The sequence below is a fragment of the Schistocerca nitens genome, chromosome 1, assembly GCF_023898315.1.
Source record: "Schistocerca nitens isolate TAMUIC-IGC-003100 chromosome 1, iqSchNite1.1, whole genome shotgun sequence".
Lineage (NCBI taxonomy): Eukaryota > Metazoa > Arthropoda > Insecta > Orthoptera > Acrididae > Schistocerca > Schistocerca nitens.
In genome coordinates, this window is record NC_064614.1 from 976158730 (window position 1) to 976176153 (window position 17424).

Genomic DNA, 17424 nt, shown 5'->3' on the forward strand with positions numbered 1-17424 from the left:
GCAGTTGTTTGATAGGACAATTGAAACATAGTTCTTGCGCTAGCACCTGATCTGCTACTTAAAAATCACTCATGAAGAACTGAAAGAGGCGTGAGATAAATAATGCACCAGATTGCTGAAAACGTATAAAGCAAGAAAAACCGATGTAGAGGTTTTGAAGTGTGAACAGGCCATTGAGGGTACCAAGAATTTTTTTCCCAACTCGCTGCTTCACGCATCTGAAAGCACAGGAGTAAATTCCTCAACCGTAGAAAATTATCAATAGTTTTGTTCCGTTCATGAAGAGATACAAGAAACTCTGCGTAATCAATGTGCCACGGCACTCCTTTTGAGGTCAAGGCGTACTGTCTAAAAACGAACAACTTCACGTTTTACCATATTAGTTACAGGAAAAATTATGAAAATCTAAAGGCTATCAATTCAACAAAATACCTATGAATTACAAGGATGAATTACTTAATTTGGAGCGAGCACATAGATAATGATGTAGGGAAGGCAAATCAACGACTACGCTCCATTGACAGAAGACGCAAGTGGTCTACTAGAGGCTGCATACACTACGCTTGTTCGTCCTGTGCTATACTATTGCTGTGCAGTATGGGATCCTTATCAAATAGGACTGACGGAGGACATCGTAGAACTCCGAGGGGCAGAACACTCTGTATTATCGCGAAATATTGGTGAGACTATCATGGATTTGATTAGAGGACTGGGGTGGCAGACATTAAAACAAAGGCATGTTTCGTTGAGATCTTTTCAAAAAATTTTAGTCACCAACTTCTTTTTCTGAATAAGAAGATACCAAACGACATAGGGGGGAATGACCATCGTAATAAAATAGGAGAATCAGAGTTCGTACAGAAATATTTAAATGTTCATTTTTCCCACGCTCTGTTAGAGATGAAACGGTTGAGAAACAATAAGAAGGTGGTTCAAAGAACGCTCTGTCCGGTAGTTAAGTGTGAATTGTAAAATAGTCACGTTGATGTCGATATAGACGTACGAAATTGTCAAATGCTACAGTTAAAGACATGATCCCAAGTCTTACCATAGCTGAATGAAGCCTTCGCGGACTAAACGACTGATTATTCAAAAAAATGGCTCCGAGCACTATGCGACTTAACTTCTGAGGTCATCAGTCGCCTAGAACTGAGAACTAATTAAACCTAACTAACCTAAGGACATCACAAACATCCATGCCCGAGGGAGGATTCGAACCTGCGACCTTAGCGGTCGCTCCGCTCCAGACTGTAGCGCCTAGAATCGCACGGCCACTCCGTCCGGCTACTGATTATTCAGTACGGTGTAATCATTAATATGGTAGACATACTATTTCCAGAATGTTCCCGAATTTTCGCTTACAGATTCTTAGAGGATACAGAGAGTATGTGAGTCCTATAATATTGAAATACAGTTTATGGCTAAATTCAGAAAACTCACATTAAAATCCTGGGCAAAGTTCTAGTGCAGATCGTTTGTCGTTACCTTCCTCCGACCCTTTACGAAGTGTCAACTATGTATTTGCGTATTGTTACGCATTCGTGTAGAGTGAAGTGTTTCGTTTGTGTTGCTACAGGCGAACGGAATGGGGAGATACAACTCCGGTTCCTGCAGGTAGCGTACTCGTCAAGTAGGAATCGCCGAGCTGCACGTCCGCCTCACACAAACACGTATCCATGAACAGTATCCCATGTTCTCACTACCTGTGACAGTGTGGTGAGTTCTGGAATTTAATCCAAGAGATTGGTACACAGTCTAGCTACAGCCGAGTTATCAGGAATGGTTTGCTAGCACCACTGCTTATCGCGCCAGCAAATTAGTACCGATAAAAATTCTTTCCACCACCAGATTTGGAACCAGCAGAGCGCCAATGAACGTCCTCGAACGGGAGAAAATCATGCTTGTTATAAAGGAAAGAAGACTGGGTTTAAGGCCCCGTCGACGTGGAGATCATTACAGACGGAGCACAAGTTGAGATTGTGTTAAGGATGGGGAAGGAAATCGGCTTTGCCGGAATTTGCTTGGAGCGATTTAGGGAAATCACTGAAAACCGAAATCAGGATCTTTGGACGCTGATTAGAACCGTCGACCTTCCGAATGCGAGGCTAGTGGGCTAACCACTGCGCCACCTCGCTCGGCCACATGTGTTATAAAAAAAATATGTGCGTGTGTGTGTGCGCGCGTCCGTGAACTACCTATCCACCTACACCACTTTACCAATTTCAACAGAACTTAGTACTCATCTCCCTTACCGTCAGGCAACAATCGCTTTGGGAGTGGGGGGTAAGAACCAGGAGATATGACGTCATAAACAGTAAGATGAGTCAAACTGCCGCGTCATGTACGATGCAGGCAAGATGGCTGCCGGCTCGATTGTAGCTCGATGTCGACTCTGTGTTGGAACGTAGTTTTCACGTGGTAGAAGTGGATTTCAGCGTGTTTGATCTCACAAGTGCCGAAAGTGATATTCAACATGGTGCGCGATATTTGAAAGAGAAATCGGGTGTGAATTAGACATTCGGAGCGATAAAAGTTTTGAATTGTGATCGATAACGCCAGCGTGGAGTAATCTTCGGCCTCCCGCGGCGCATGCTGGGAGCCAGTTTGCGCAACGTTACGCGTCGCGTATCGTCAGCCGAACCTGAGGGAGCTACATGTCATGCCGACTTCAGCTCTGCGTCACACAGTGAGAAATAACTTATTTTACACTGACACACAACTGCGCTTTCCAAAATGTGCGTAATAGTAGTAGTATTGTTGTAAATAGTGTTAGAAATACTAGGCCGTAGATTAAACTGTGGCTAACCGGAACTGCAAGGCTCGAAGTAGTTCCGAGGCTTCCCGACCAGGCTGGCTCACATAGATTAACATTTCTCTCTTTCTCTGTCTCTCTATCCAAGTATTTCCTATTATTTATCATCGTATCTTCTTAAATTTTGAATATCTTTTTTTTCACTTTCAGTTGTTATGTATTTTTCATTTATTATTACTTTCATTGTAACTGCTAGAAACAATAATTGCTGTTTGCAGTCTGGTATATGTTTTGTAATCTACATGAAAAGCTCTAAAATTAACGACCTGTTATAAAATATAAGGCAGCTGCTCTCTAAATAAGCAATAAATCAAATCACGTCAAATCAAATGACTTACAAATTTATTAGCCCTCTGCCACTTATTGTATTCGTAATAAATTTCGCAGGCGGTATCCACATATGCAGCTAAAAGCACCTGCAAAAATATATCACGACCCTAAACATAGCTCAGGAGATATAACGTCGTAACAACTGATACGCGATGAAAACTGCCGCATCGTGCGTGACGTTTAAATTTATCACTTCTTTACTGGCTACCCTACTCGCAACACATTTCGCTGACAGTATCTGCATATGGTGCTAAATGCACCTGCGAAAATACATCACTATGCGACAGATAGGTTAAAAGATATGATGTCATAAACACGTAGGTACGTAGAAAAAAGGTGTATCGAGCATAAAGTGTCCATACATTTCTTCTTTACTAATAAGACAATCCTACAGTGGAGTCAAATTAAGAGACCATGACACATGGCAGTGCTATGAAGCGCGAACGACTGTAGGCGAAAACTATAGCTAGGAAGATACGTTCCGGCACAGACGTTTGCAAAATCACATTGTAGGCACGTGAAGCAGCTGTGCCCAGAGTACAGAAAATGAACGGGCTCTTGTTTCTTAATTTGCTTACTGTCCTTATACATTTTTACACTATGCATATTTGTTTGTACTACCATTTCAAAATTTCAAAAGGTGCTTTCGCGATGACATGGAAATCAAGTTTCTTCGATACTTTGCTATGAACATTTTCGTTTATAATAGAAAATTGGCAAAATGATTTCCTGGATAATGCCTGGTTCGTCAGCAAGTAGCAATAAAAAATTACTATGTCTATCGTAATTTCTTCTCTTGTAATTGACTGATTTAATATTAATAACACTTACTAAGACGTAACAGAATGTAACAAAATTCAAATAACGCCTTACTTCCAGAGTGTATCTAGCAGCATTGACAGAACTCTACTGCAGCCGCTCTTAACAGTGGTCAGGGCACAGCAAAATGGCTTCAACACCTCAGGCGATCATTGTTTTGTTATTATTCTTTGGAATGTGGTTTCTAGCTCAACGAGAACATCTCTGAGAAAGCAACGTCGAAAGGAAACAGTGTCAGTCTATTTTGAATAAAACATCGTCACTATCCTGCGTTAGACTGATATCTAGAAGATAACTACGAGTCGCCGATAAATAAATATATTTTGCAAGAGTATATCCTGCTAGGTCAGGTCCTTTGGTAGTAATGCTGCGAAACCTACTCGACACTGAAGAGAATCTCTGGTACGTAATTTACTTTCAGGCAAGCCTGAAAGGTTGTTGATTGTGCGTATTTCCTTTTAACGCCAGAAATCAGGTTTAGGAGGGCGCGCCGTGCAGATGCACTTACAAAACAGGCGTGCAGGTTCCTAATTGAGATCCCGGGCTGGTAAACAGCATCAATAAGTGCGAACTCTTCCCCTCCCCCCCTCCCCCCTCCCCCCTCCCCTCTCCCCCCTCCCCGCCGTCACGCCGCGGCAGTAAAACATCTGTCCCGGCGCCTGCTAAAAGCCTGTAATACAAATCTTGGGCCATTAACAGAGCTGCGAGGGAGGGGACTGTTGTGTGACGTGTGACGGCCGGCGTGTGCGTGTGTACCCAGCTGGGAGAGTCGCACGACGCTGTCTGGCGTAGGAGAGGCCTTGGTATGACTTCTTTCGTCATCTTTTGCTATAATTCTTTTCAGTTGTTGATCGCTTGTGCAATTCATACTGTTACTTGTTACGGCTTTAGCTACCTTCAAATATGTACAACAAATATAAAAGAAAACCTACATTTAACTACTTCGTGACAACATACATACTTCATTATATACTGATGAGCCAAAGTATTGTGACCATCTGCATATTAACTTATTTGTACATATTTGGAACGACGTACGTTATTGGTTCTGCGTGTCATGGATCCGACAGCTGCAAGCCGCAGCTTGCTTTAATTATAAATATTTGTCGGGGCGATACTAAATTTTATTATTTTCACATAAATACAAGCATCTATACGGCACTTTTATTGCCTGTGGCTGTGGTCAGTTTTAGAACTCAAAATAGTAATCAAATTAATTAATGTACTAAAAGACTGAGCCGGCCGCGGTGGTCTCGTGTTTCTAGGCGCGCAGTCCGGAACCGTGCGACTGCTACGGTCGCAGGTTCGAATCCTGCCTCGGGCATGGATGTGTGTGATGTCCTTAGGTTAGTTAGGTTTAAGTAGTTCTAAGTTCTAGGGGACTAATGACCACAGCAGTTGAGTCCCATAGTGCTCAGAGCCACTAAAAGACTGAACCTTAAATTGCTGGCGCATTCATTTTACCCAGAATAAAATAAAAAATTGTGAATAGTTGAACGACTATGAACGATAACAGTGGCGTATTTAAGTTTATACAAGGAAGAACAAAAACAAATCAGAAAAGGAATGGTGTTTCAATTGGCAAAGCATACATTGGAGTGGAAGCTATACAAGTCCTCCCCTGAATTTATGCCTTTTACAGAGCAATCTGACTTTGTTTACACGAATCCGCCCTGAAGCCCAACTCTGTTCAAATGGAATCAGCTATGAGCAAGTACAGTAAAAACTATGGTTCACCTAAGAATGGGAGTTGTGAATATCATTGAACAACACTAGGTAGGTAGGTGCAGCAGTGTTTTACCCATTCACCTTAATTCATTTGACGGAAGCAAACGGCGCACAGTGAGCGAGGAGAGGCACACTTCGACAGCTGTAATATTCTGACACATTGACGAAAATTTGCAAACGACACGATGTGGCGTTCTAATTATCAGAATATGTGAAACTTCCTCTCAGAGACGTGAAATCCCATCACATTGCATGGGGTGTGTCACACGTCAATAGAGGGGAGTGCAATACGTAGGAGAAGAAATTGTGACACTCTAACTGGGTCTTAGAGAATGACATGTCAGGCCATGACAGCCTAGCCAAACAAAAATCAAAAAGAATCACACCCTGTCTTGGCCTCATTCAACAAGGGATCATACACACACTCACTGCTGCATGATTGCAAAGGTTTTGTGATTTTCTGAGAGTTAGAATAGTTCCTGCGGATCCTCAGCTCTTTGCCATACTCCACGAATCATAAATACAATGACTGAACAGTTAAAACGTCAATAGACATTTAACTAACCCACTCACACCGAAGCTGATTTCACAGGTGATCGCTTTCTCTAACAACCCCAGAATATCGATGAGTATTGAGCATTATCTCCCTCAGAAATTTAGTTACCCTGCCCAAACCTTCACAGGTTAGGTTAGTGTTGTTTTAACGTCTCGTCGACAACGAGGTCATTAGAGACGGAGCGCAAGCTCGGGTTAGGGAAGGATGGGGAAGGATATCGGCCGTGCCCTTTCAAAGGAACCATCCCTGCATTTGCCTGAAACGATTTAGGGAAATCACGGAAAACCTAAATCAGGATGGCTGGAGACGGGATTGAACCGTCGTCCTCCCGAATGCGAGTCCAGTGTGCTAACCACTGCGCCACCTCGCTCGGTAAACCTGCACAGTGTTTCAGTCTTCCATAGTAACAATAACATGACAAAGTCTATCCAATCCCTAAGCAAATCTATTTCTTATAGTACAATGCAGTAAATTGATGTTAACACAAAATAAACTACATTTAAATGACATGTGAAACATAGTGAGACTTTACACAAATGACAAAAACAAAGAAAACACGAGAAAATTTCAAAAAGTGATTTGAATATTTGTGCATATGTCATGTGTGATCTTTTGTCAATTTTAGATGTTATTTGAGAGTGGCATTGACCCTCATAAAAAACATAGAAACAAGGAAAAGTAAATAAATTACGTTTTACACAATAGAATAAATAAACAAGGCCCATAAAAACAAGAATTAAACGAATAGGAAAATATACAAACTTATTTTAAGTGCCTTACCACTCGCTTCTCAGGGGTCTTTAGGGAGTTCAAAAATTAACTTTACCTTAGTCATACAACTACAACAGCGCTACAGTCATGATGTGTAAGAGCTTAGACGGGACAGGTGTAGGAGGTGAGTTGTTCCTAAGACAAGTGTTACTCTTTCCTTAACAGCATCAGTGACGGCAACGGTGTCTCTGTCAGGACCTGTCACCTGCCTATGGTAGCAACAGATAGGCATCTGGACGATCAACAGACCACAGATGCGGCACCAGTTGACAAACTGTCCCTCTTGTTAAAGACATCCTCCAGCAGTAGTTGTCAGTGTCATGGCAAGTGTCTACAGACGTCAGCCACTTGGTCCGACGCTCTCTAATCCTTTCTTTCTCGTCGGCACCAGCATTACACTCAAGTGCAGTCCCTCAAGATTATTGAGTCGAACAGCGGTGGCCTCAGTTGGTTGCGCGACATCGAGGACGAGCTCCCATTACCTGTTGATTGCAGGCGAGGAACCGCTGTTGTTGCTTTCACTCTCTATTGGCATGAGTGAAAGGACTGAGTGGGACTCTGTTCGCGCCTCTATCGCCCTCGAGCTGCCCCAGTGTAATCCACATCAGTCAGCTGCCCGCCCTGTCGCCTTATTGTGGGGGGGGGGGGGGGGGGGAGGACAGCTGCCGATGTGGCCATGTGGTGATGTCACATGAGCTGGTCGCTTTCCTGGGGTGATCGCCCAGCTGTGACGTCACCCCAGCAGCTGCACTCGAGGTCACACTATATCACGAGTCAGCCCCACCAGCAGCATTGCAATATATGGCGACTACCTCACGCCCAGTATTGCCGAACGAAGCTTCACATCCTGCTCGCTGTGTGGAAGACTGTAGTCCTGTGCACAGTCCTTAGCGCACATTTTAGAGCTTTGTTTTCACCATGAATCTTTACAAAAACATATACACAGAAAATCATAGTAAAAGTATTAACTGTTTAAGGTTGAAACTTTGCAATATTATTAATGCAAATAAGTACCTCACTACTTTCATTAGTTCCAACAATGTTACTATGAAGGATTCCTTATTAAAAAAAAAAAGACACGCTATCATCACTAATTATGTGCTTATCTGAAATACGTAAAACAACATTTTCTAGCTGTGAAGCTATATTGCTGTTATGTATATCAGTGTTTTATCAGTTACCCAACATCACTCATGCACCACAAACGGACAAGCCAGCACAATCTCCACACTCATACTTTTAAGCACGCTCACAGCATGCCACTCTTACTTCTAATTACGTTCTACCCAATCCAAGTCTAGCTACCCCTAAACCTGTCCACTTTACGCTAATCAGGACTTTGATAGTTCTCCCGATGTCATCTTGTTGGATGGTGACGCTGATATGGATATCTGGAGCGGAATCAGGGTTGAATACTGCTCAACGCCATCTGTACACTCCTTAGTGTCAGGGTAGATAAGACATTGGCACGAATTTACCTTTCCACTGAGCCATAGCTCTCAAAAAACAACGTGCAGCCAATAAAATATCTTTTTTTTATAAATTTTAGTGCATAAGAATTTGTGATCGTCATCTTTTTTTTTTTGGTCTCATTCACCATTTCCTTCCTATTCATCTAAAAACATACTACCGTGACTCACACTCCATTTTATCACGCCACGTAATATAAAACTTCGCTGATGACGCATCCCTGTCGCTGGTGGTCTTCACTCGAAATACCACTATGCAATCATCATCGCACTATAGGCGATAAACCTTAAGCGATAACCACAAACGAAAAATTATCACAAGCGAACTGGTCACATAACTGAGACGATATTCCACAAGCACGCAATTTCACTACAAGCCGCTTGCGTGGTACAGTGCCAAAAGCCTTCCGGAAATTCCTTGTCAATAGCACTCAACACTTCATGCGAATAAACAGCTGGTTGTATTTCACAAGAAGGATATTTTCTAAATCCATTATCACTGTGTGTCAATAGACCGTTTTCTTCGAGGTAATTCATAATGTTGGAATACGATATATGTTCCAAAACCCTGCTGCATATCGACGTTAGTGATATGGCCCTTTAATTTAGTGAATTACATCTACTAACTTTAGAAGCCGTTCCTGGAAATTTACATTTTATGTTGCATTTTTCCCTAAATCTCAGAAATCTCTTCCAAAAGAGTATTCAAATATTTAGGGAGTAATAATATACATATCCTGAGTCTACTGAACTAAAAGAAGAACATAATGTCATGTATAATTAAAATTATTTAGGTTAACTTACAAAAAAGTACACAAAATTTTAACTGTGTAATTAAAATACTATATTTCCTGAAGCAGTACCTTAAATGCAATTATTGTAGTTCAGTAGACTCAGAACATACAGTTCGATATCGTGTAACAGTTTCATGTCAATGGCTACAGTGGTTCCTGAAATACAGGGAAGCCAAGTCACTAAATTTAACATTGTCGGGATAGGGCGTTACAACTCCCCTTGATTACCGACAACTAAGGCTTATGTTAGCTTCATCATTGATCACAGCAGTGAAGTATGGCAACAATTTACAACAGTAGCTGTTGTTATCTTGCCATCCTCAACTGCGTTCGGTATTAGGTTCGTCTTTGTGCTACTCAATAAAACAAAGAGATACACATATGTGCATATCACTGTACAATATTATATGCAAATTGACACATACGCACACACATTCAACAGTTTGCAACAATATATACAATTTATGGCTGTCGCATTCAAAAGCTGACTACAACATACCAATCAAAATATGACAAAAACTTCTATACGTGTTCTCAGTGCTGAACTGGTGGTAGTGTGGAGGATTGAAAGCCAAACACCAACACCTCCAGCAAAGCAATAGTTCGTGTAGAGCGGTTTGCAAGTAAAATTTTGAGAAATTATTAGGTAACAATAATGTCTGAAAGTGCCTGAAATGTAGCTAACCTGAAAGGACAGAGTCTAGTATGTACAAAAAAAAGAGTTGTACACAAATATACGAGGGCTATTCCGAAAGTAAGGTCCGATCGGTCACGAAATGGAAACGACTATGAAAATCCGATAAAGCTTTGCACAGATGTGTTGGGTAGTGTCTCTAGTATAACCCCAGTTAGCATCACGTCGCTCTTCTCATTTCTGAGCTCGCAGTGAGTGCGTAAAGATGTCTAGAAAATAGTGTCTGCCGCCAAGTACGGGGGGCCTGGTGAGAAATTTCCCCTGAAGCTATGCAGCTACCATTACATAACTGTCGTGCTGTTTCGTCTGCAAGACAATTCTCAGCCGCATTCTGCAGGGGCAATGAAGATGCTCCTGCATCGTTTTCAAATGGAATTGTGAGATTACCCACAATACAGCCCGTAATTGTCTCCCTCTGAGTTTCAGCTCAGGTCACATGAACCGCTGGTTATGAAGACAACATTTCGGCACAAGACAACGAGCCGTAGGCCAGCGTAGAGAATTGGCGGAGAGCACTGGCGGCTGCCTTCTATAGCGAGGGTATGGGAAAGTTGGTACAACGCTACGATACACGTCTAGGTCGGGTCGGCGACTATGGAGATAAGTAGCTGCAAGGTGTATCTAACTGTTGCAAATAAAACATTTTTGATTTTTACCGTGGTTTCCATTTCGCGACCTATCGGACCTTACTTTCGGAATAGCCCTCGTACTTAAGAGCCAAAGAAACTGGTACACCTGCCTAATGTCGTGTAGGGCCCCACAAACGTGCACAAAAGCCGCAACACGATGTAGCATGGACTCGATTAGCTTCTGAAGTAGTTCTGGAGGAAATTCACACCAGCGCTGTCCATAAACACTTAGGAGTACGAGAGATGGAGATCTCTTCCGATCTGAACGTTGCCTCGCATCCCAGATACGCTCAATAATGGGGAGTTCGGTAGCCCGAGGAAATTTTTAACGCAGAAGTCTTCCTGGAGTCACTTTTTAGCAACCCTGGACGTGTGGGGTGTGACATTGCGCTGGTGGAGTTGGCCAAGCCCGTCAGAATGCACAGTGTACATGAATGGATGCAGGTGATCACATTGGATACTTACGTATGTGTTATCTGTCAGAATCGTATCTAGAGGTATCAGGCATCCCATATCTTTCCAACTGCACACGCCACACACCATTACAAAGCCCTCACCAGCTTGAACAGTCCCCTGCTGACATGCAGGGTCCATGGATTCATGAGGTGTTCTCCATGCCCATACACGTCCATCCACTCGATACAATTTTAAACGACACGCGTCCGACCAGGCAACATGTTTCAGTCATCATGTCACTGTTGACGGGCCCAGGCGAGACGTTAAGTTTTATATCGTGCAGTCATCAAGGGTACACGAGTGGACATTTGGCTCAGAAATCCCATATCGATGATGCTTCGTTGAATATCTCGCTCGTTGACACTTGATGGCCCAGCATTGGAAGCTGCAGCAATTTGTGGAAGGTAGGGCTTCTGTCAGACTGAACGATTCTGTTCAGTTGTCGTTGGTCCTATTCTTGCAGGATCTTTTCCAGGCTGCAGCGATGTCGGAGACTTGATCTCTTGCAGGATTCTTGATAGTCACTGTACACTCGTGAAATGACCGTACGGGAAAAATCCCCAGTTTATCGCTACCTCGGAGATGCTGTGTCCCATATCTCGTGAGTCGACAATAACACCACGTTCAAACTCAGTTAAATCTTGGTAATCTGCCATTGCAGCAGCAGTAACCGATCTAACAACTGCTCCAGGCACTTGTGTTATATAGGCGTTGCCGACCGCAGCACCGTATTCTGCCTGTTTACATATTTCTGTATTTGAATGCGCATGCCCATTACAATTTGTTTGGCACTTCAGTGTATATGCATAGATTCCAGACCAACAATGATGGCTTTAAAGGGAAAATCGAGTGTCTTGATAAAACTGGCTATAATCAGGAGCACATAGATAGTCCTAACATGACAATTTACGGCACAGTATGACAATTACTTATCTATTCATTTAGAAAAAGTTTGACGTCAGTATTATTACACAGCTGAAAATGCATTCTTCAATACTGGTTGGATGAACAGACGTACAAAAGCATTTCAAGATTTATTGAGAATATACATTATCGAGAGTATAGTAAGCATATCAGAGGTGATATGAAAATGATCACTACTCTCATCAGGATACACATAGGGTACATAAATAACGGCTGTTATCTGCGAGTGGGGCAGCAAAAATTGAAAGAATCACTATCTAATAAAGAAATAGTCGATTAGATATAACGCAGCTACGAAGCTGAGAGCGTTAACGGACCACTTTCGCGAGACAAGACGACGAACACGTTCCCGTTTGGATCCGTCTCGGTGGTTAACGACGGCGACTCGTAATGCACTCAGCCTAGATGTAGTCTTTTTGCTGTTTTCCACATCCCACTAAATATATAACGGACCTGTACCCATTTCCAGTCTCAGATATAAGATACACAAATATTTAGAAAACACACTCACACTTCTAGGTGGGATTTACTCTAATCGCAGACGGATGGGGTACACTGACACCTTCCTGGGGATGAATAGGATTCTAACGCCCTTAAATCTTCAGTCTCTTGAGACCCACAACCAGCAGCATAAGCAGCCGATTGGGGATAGGAAGTAGTCGTAATTGAGTCCCGTTATAGTTTCAGTTGGATTGGTGCAGTTATTTCATTCGTCTATCTCAACAAACCACGTTATGCGATTTTGTATATGTCATTGTGGCAACTCTTGAGTGTTGCCGCAAATCTGGAGATGACTATTAATTCTGAGTGCAGCTTTTCGCTCTTCACAGTTGAAAGATGCCAATTAAGCTGCCGCCTTTTATGGGTCGTCTTTCGTCAGCTTTAATCTATGAAGTAAAGGTGCTCCCCGTGTGACGTTGGCTGCTGGCGACTGTCACATCATCGCTTCATATGAAATTACGGCTCAAGATAAAGATGAGAAACCTCCTAACCTATTAGAAAGTGATAGATATGTTCATAGTTCCACTATTTGGAAAGATAATTGCCAACAGGTAGTTCAAAGACTTATTGGGTTCTTAAAGTTATGAAAGAGGATATTCAATTAGGTCATGGCTAGCTGTCTTGAAAATTATACACTGAGATGTCGTAAGACGTAGGACACCTCCTTATTTCGACATGGACCTTCTTTTGTCCTTCGTAGTGCAGCAGCTCGACGTGGTATGGATACACCAAGTGGTTCGAAGTCCCCTGCAAAAATTCTGAGCCTTCCTGCATCTATAGCCGTCCATAATTGTGAAAATGTTAGCGGTGCATGATTTTGTGTATGAACTGACTTCTTCAATATGTCCTAGATATGTTTCATGGGATCCGTGTCGGGCGATCCGAATGACCAAATCATTCGCTCGAACTGTCCAGAATGTTCTGACACGGCACATTTTCATCCATACTTCGTAATATCCTAATTCCTCTAGAAGGTGTTGGAAACCGATCCGTAATCGATATTTAGTTTTTGCCACCATCGCCTGGGTTGTGATACGCCGGTAACCGAGGAAGAGAGGCTCCGTTCCTCTTGTAATTCCTAGTCCTACACAGAAAAAGTCTGTGCTACTTCCTTTTTCGTCATGCAGAGTTATTTGACGACACAGGAAGTATCTGCATCATTTAACCGTATCGTGATGCATTGTTGTAACGAATTTTCGCTAATGAGGCAGGGCTTGCTGCAGCATTGCTTGCCTTTCGATTTATAAAAGGAATCACAGCACAGCGTTTCACTTTGTCAGTGGCTGAATTTTGTTTTGCTTCATGAAGGGAGCTACAGTACAGAGGCGCGGAATTTCAGTGTGTATCGGGAATGCAGACGTATACCTCCAGATAACAAAACAATATTTAATAAGAAAGTTTTAGTACGAAAATTTATAGTTTCGAGATGTTAGTTACAACTCTATCACTACCCTAAGTATTACAAGCAGCAATAAAATACGTACTGAAACAACTTCCTGTGTGTTTGCATTTATACCAGGCGGTTAAAGTTAAATGACAGCTACTCAAGCAGCTCCAGTGTGGGCTGTAATTACCGCACTGCACCGAAACTTGGGAGTTAATCCAATGCGTTCAAGCAGAAGAACCAGTTTACGTAGGAAAAAAATTAGTTCCAGCTTTGGCCAGCAGGTGCATATCTGCCGATGTGGACACAAGAGAGACATACAGAAATGTTTCCATATGTAGTGGATTAGCACTGATACGAGGGGAGGAAAGTTCGAACATGTGAGAAAGGCTTGATGTTGATTTTATTATGCATCGCCATTTAACACAGTTTGTTCAGTATGAACACCAGACCCGCCGACGAGATACTGTACAGCGCAAGATTTGCACCTGAAGGTCAAAATTGTTACTACTTTTTCCAGCATAAATCGGTTCGGCTTTAACGCATTAGCGTATCTATAAAGTTTCGCTACCATACGACAATTACAGCCCAAACTGGACCGCCATGAGTCGGCCACTTTAATTAGAACCATCCGGTACGATCCTACACATTTATGAACGGTTGACGTCACACTTCTCAAGAATAGAAGTTCATAGAGGCAAATTCTTTGCATGTTATGGGACAGTTTGGTATAGTTTTCTGAGCAAGAATGCTGGGTACCAAGATGGCGTTCGACATACATGTTTATCAGTGTTATCAGAGATTCTCGTTAGTTTCAGCTTCATACACAATGTACTGTTTCTTATAGAAATGGGAGATGAACCCATACTTAAAGGTGGCCATAAAGCGATCACTACACTGCAGACTCCGCAAGTTACTTTATAATTGGTGAAACTGTAAGAACTCTTCACAGCTATAAATGAATCAGACTACAATCAAACCTTACAACGCTGATTTTATCCAGACTAATGCGATCTCAGGCTTTGCAAAAACACACACCATAACGGCGCTAATTGAACGGAATGATTTTTGGCCCATCTGGAACGATGTGGGTCAAAAGTCATAGCAACAATTTCGGCATAGCACCTGCACTACATCAGACAGTAACTATCACATATCTGTTTCTGAGGTTCGTACGATTGAATGGTTATAATTATGAAAACCACCTTGTGAGGCTTAAACGCATTAGCTGTGCGATCTCTTGCGTGGTCCTGTATGAAATAATCTTGGATCTTTTGTTGTTTATTAGTTCTTTGAAAATACGTTAGAGTATATTATTATCACATGTTACTGAAACTATGGTTTGGTAGAAAAATGTGTGTCCAATAAATCATGTTACACTAACAGTACACCACGCTCGTGTTTCCACACTGCGCTTGAACTACCTGATGAGCATTTGCGTAACTCCAAAGTAGACTGTTCTGTGAACCCACGGATCCTGATGTATGCTGTGTCGCTTCATCAGAAACAAAGAACATTTCAGAATAAACCTGTCCGTCACGCTCTGACTGCAGTAACAAGTTGCAACAGTATCTAAATTGGTCAGCAGATGCTCTACCGTTACTCTCCAAGATTTCAGTTTTCGTTTGTCGACAGCTCTAACCCAAATTCCCATCAAACGAGGTGGTGCAGCCGGCCGGGGTGGCCGAGCGGTTCTAGGCGCTCAGTCTGGAATCGCGCGACCGCTACGGTCGCAGGTTCGAATCCTGCCTCGGGATGGATGTGTGCGATGTCCTTAGGTTAGTTGGGTATAAGTAGTTCTAAGTTCTAGGGGACGGATGACGTCAGATGTTAAGTCCCATAGTGCTCAGAGCCATTTGAACCATTTGAGGTGGCGCAGAGGTTAGCACACTAGACTCGCATTCGGGAGGACAACGGTTCAAATCCGCATCTGGCCATCCTGATTTGGGTTTTCCATGATTTCCCTAAATCGCTTCAGGCAAATGCCCGGTTTGTTCCTTTAAAGAGCACGGCTGACTTCCTTCCCCATCCTTCCCTAATACGATGGGAGAGACGATCTCGTTGTTTGGTACCCTCCCACAAACCAACCAACCCAAATTCCACTGATCCAAAGTGCTAAATGGTACAATGATTTTCTGCGACTTCTTTCCAAGGCAGGCCGCTTCTCACGTGGGATTACGTTTCGGCGAAAGCCGTGTACCACTTGCCAGACTACGGCGTCACTGGCGACCTGTTTCCGCCTTCCCATGTGCTGTGTCAGAAGCACGGATCTCGTTCGCCATTACAGTTGCTGAGCATCCATTCCGGTAAATGGCCGATAACACCTGGTCAATACAATACTCATAAGTGTGTCATGTATTAAAAGGCGATAAAACATGTTCTAGAAGACCCGAGCGTGTCGCAGAGGAAAGAGGTGGTGAACGGGCGCTGCTCCAGCGATGTAACAACTCGCTATCGCTGATTCCAGAGATGCTGCGTCAGTGACGCTACGCAGCCGGCCGCTATCAACGTTACCCGACGGCCAAAAGGAATAATAATGTAACTGTCAATAGTTGGCGTGAAGTTGCGTATTTGTTCATGTAAACGGTTCTCATTGTATGACATCAGAAAATGGTTAGTTCCCCCTCGGGGTAGGTCTAAGTCGGATGTAGCACCGACCCACAACGTGTTGTATAGAGGTACCGTAAGTGAGTGTATAAGTCTTGGGAGAGATGAAAGAGTTTACCAGGTGAAGCCAGTGTAGTATTTTGTGCAGTTTACGGAGACAGTGTGGCAACTTTGTCGTTTAGGCTGCTTTTGATAGACGTAGCTGCGACTGTAGGTCTCCTCCCGAGGCCAAGCTACGGATTCTAAGTATATTCCGAGATTTTGAAGCAGTCGCGGATTAGACAGAGGTTCGGCGAAATTGCATTTTTGGGCGGTCAATTGATTGTAGTCCGTGTTGTATGATTAGTGGTTGTGGCTGTTGCAGAGGTAATTGGGTTGCCTCGATCACACGTTTGGTTGTTGTATGGATGCCACTATCATATAGCGGATCTTGAATTGGCTCGTTTATGTTCGAACTGTTTCACCTTGATATGAGAGATCACACCAATAGGTTGAGTTTGAAATCGACTGGAATAGAGAGCAACCATTTACAAGCAACATCTAAATAAACAAAGAGCTTGATAATTAGAAGTGACGAGTGGCCTGATTTAATTTAGGAACTTTAGTGGGTGCATTATGCAGAGCCTGAAGAGGCTCAGTCTTGTTTGAATTGCTAATTAAGGTTAAGGTAAAAGAGTCGGTGGCGCCTAGTTTTTTTTTTTTATTTCCGTTTCTGGGTTGACGGGGTTGGGGGGTGGGGTGGGGGGGATCGATGTAGTCTTTGCTGACACCCGATCACTTACGAGATTTGAACTTGTAGTGAGTTACCTAGGCCAAATAAACACAAATTTTCTAAGGTGAATCAGCAGAAACTCTTGCAAAACGACGAAAGCTAAGATTTAAGTTTCAGAGATATACTAGCTTTTTGTGAAACATAATCTCGAGTTGGTATTAGTAGGTTTTGGTTTCAG